This window comes from Pongo abelii, chromosome 4 (assembly GCF_028885655.2).
Source record: "Pongo abelii isolate AG06213 chromosome 4, NHGRI_mPonAbe1-v2.0_pri, whole genome shotgun sequence".
Classification (NCBI taxonomy): Eukaryota; Metazoa; Chordata; class Mammalia; order Primates; family Hominidae; genus Pongo; species Pongo abelii.
Genome location: NC_071989.2, coordinates 166,699,541 through 166,702,590, shown reverse-complemented (window position 1 = coordinate 166,702,590; position 3,050 = coordinate 166,699,541). Strand labels below are relative to the sequence as shown.

General features: G+C 43.5%; 1 non-coding gene across 1 annotated transcript; it reads left to right on the top strand.

Annotated features, from left to right (window-relative positions):
- Window positions 1–2,549: 2,549 nt before the first annotated feature.
- On the top strand, window positions 2,550–2,740 carry LOC112133669 (U2 spliceosomal RNA). The gene has a single exon (XR_002915293.1). It is a non-coding gene; the product is annotated as a U2 spliceosomal RNA (small nuclear RNA).
- Window positions 2,741–3,050: the final 310 nt, after the last annotated feature.

The window sequence follows — 3,050 nt, the reverse complement described above, 5'->3', positions numbered from 1 at the left end:
ACCTGTAATCCCAACACTTTGTGAGATGGAGGCAGGCAAACTGCGTGAGCTCAGGAGTTCAAGACCAGTCTGGGCAACATAGTGAGACCTTGTCTCTACTAAAAATAAAAAATAATAATAACAAGTTTATAGAACAGTCCCCTCTTTTATTCTTCACAGAACTCTCTTGTCCAAATGCATCAACTAAGACACTTCTATAACCATAGTATTTATATTAATGATTCCCAAGAGAACAAGCATTCCTTGTCCCCTGGTCCTACCCAGAGAGATTTTTCTAGAATTGGGGTGGGGGAGGGAAAGGTAAGGAATATCATTTGACAATACTTATTCAGATAAACCACAAAATTTTATAGTCAATGAAAAACATATATAACTATGTCTTTTAATACAAATTATAGAAAGCATCACGTTTATAAAATAGAGACAAGGTTTTCAAAAATTGAGAGGCTGGGTGCAGTGGTATGTTCCTGTCACTCCAACACTTTGGAAGGCCGAGGCAGGAGGATTGCTTGAGCCCATGAGCTCAAGGCTGCAGTGAGCTAGGGTCATGCCACTGTCCTGCAGCCTGGGTGACGGAGCAAGACCCTGTCTCTTAAAAAAAAAAAAAAAAAAAAAGGCCAGGCACAGTGGCTCACGCCCCTAATCCCAGCACTTTGGGAGGCCGAGGCGGGCAGATCACGAGGTCAGAAGATCAAGACCACCCTGGCTAACATGGTGAAACCCCGTCTCTACTAAAAATACAAAAAATTAGCTGGGTGTTGTGGCGGGTGCCTGTAGTCCCAGCTACTCAGGAGGCCAAGGCAGAAGAATGGTGTGAACTCGGGAGGCAGAGCTTGCAGTGAACTGAGATCACGCCACTGCACCCCAGCCTGGGCGACAGAGCAAGACTCCGTCTAAAAAAAAAAAAAAAACATATATATACGCACACACACGCACACACACACACACACACACACATACATACATAGAGAGAGAGAAACACCAACCAGACAGTGGAGAGTTTCCAGTTTCCAGGTATACCCTGAGTTTGGCAGAAGCCATTTCTCTCCAAAAGAGACCGTGTAGGCCACAGTCAGAGAGCAAGCATCCCTGAGAAAGCCACAGAAAGATTATTCTCCTGGCTGAATCCATTCCCTGACTGGCTGGCACTTGGCAACCTGACAAGTGTTTTACAATCAAAAGGTCAAACTCTGAGTCAATCTGCCCAGAGACTCTAGTGAAGAGTGCCTTGCCACTCACGCCTGGATGCCCAGGCCTGGTGCCTGTCCCCTGCCTCTGCCATTCTGACAGATGTGGAAGAAGGACCCAGGTTCCCAGCTTGGGCTGTCAGCACATGCAGGGCAGCCCTTTTGTTGAAGGTCAAAGTCTAATTCTCACTCCAGGGAGCCTTCTCTCTGGCCCTCTTTCTTCCAGCATGTCCATCTTAATAATTGCTTATATTTTTCTGCTACTTTATAGTCTTCAAGACATTTTCCCCTTCACAACCTCCTTTGATCCTCTCAAACAGAAGCAGGGTGTCAGAACAGTCATGAGTCTTCCTTTTGTAAAAAGAAAGACTAGGCAATTGAGTGCTGGGAGAAAAGTGTAGGGACAGAAAGAGGTGATATTTTTCCTCCCCCATCATAAGGGTCACGGCTGACACTCCTATAACAAAGACAGGTTAACAGGAGAAAAGCATAACAAATTTATTTAATCAAAGTTTTATGTGACACAGGAGCCTTCAGAATGAACATCCAAAGATATAGGGAAAGTTGTCCGGTTTGTTTTTGTTTTGTTTTTGTTTTTGTTTTGAGACAGAGTTTCACTCTTGTTGCCCAGGCTGGAGTGCAGTGGCGCAATCTCTGCTCACTGCAACCTCCATCTCCCAGGTTCAAGAATTCTCCTGCCTCAGCCTCCTGAGTAGCTGAGATTACAGGTGCCTACCACCATGTCTGGCTAATTTTTGTATTTTTAGTAGAGATGGGATTTCACCATGTTGGCCAGGCTGGTCTCAAACTCTTGACCTCAGGTGATCCACCCACCTTGGCCTCCCAAAGTGCTCAAATTACAGGCCTGAGCCACCGTGCCCAGGGAGCTGTCCATTTTTATGCTTTGATTGGATGAAAAATGGACAGCCAGGTAGAAATATGATTGGACTAAAAAAGTATGACCCAATGCTAATAGACTGCGTGGGGAAGCCCAACAAGGCCTATGCAGATTCTTCTTGCCCTCTCTGTTGTAGTATTTCTTCCTCCTAGGTATGGATGAGGCAGGACCCCTCCGGAATGACAGTCTTCTGACCTAATATTGCACAAGGATAAGCCAGAGAATTTCTTTATGGCCAGCTCCTAGCCAGAACAGTAAAGAAAAGTTACAGTAATTATTCTAGTTTTTATGGCTGGCTTTGGAAAAGAGAAGTTCTAGTTTCTACGACCCACCTTGAGGAAGAGGAATTCTGGTTTCTATGACTTGCTTCAAGACACAATGAAGGGTAAGAGACAGCAAGGCAGAAAATCTAAGAGACCTTGGTTCTGAGATTGCTTCTGAGGCCTTCTGACATCCTTTAATTTATTGCTTCTCAACCTTTTGGCTAAGATCAAGTGTAGTATCTGTTCTTACCAGTTTAATATTTGATATGTCCTCTATCCAAGGGCAATATATTAAATGGATTTTTGGAGCAGGGAGATAGAATAGGAGGTTGCTCCATCCACTCCACACACTGACTTGGTATTGCAGTACCTCCAGGAATGATGCACCTCTCCAGGATATTTTTATTTTTAATCCTTTAATTTAAAGTGCTCAGCATGCCAAAGTGCCATACTTTGAAGTATCACTTTCTGAGCCCCAGTAGAAGTATAATATAGTAGTTAAAAACAAAGGCTCCATAGTTAGCCTTCTGCCCATTACTCAGCAGGTAATCTTGGCACACTAATCTCTCTGACTCAGGTTTCCTATATAGAAACTAGACACAATAATTTCCCTATCTCCTAAGTCTTTTTGCAAGAACAAAATATAAAAATATAAGTAAAATGTCTACCATATAACAATAGCACAAGAAATCACCAGTATTG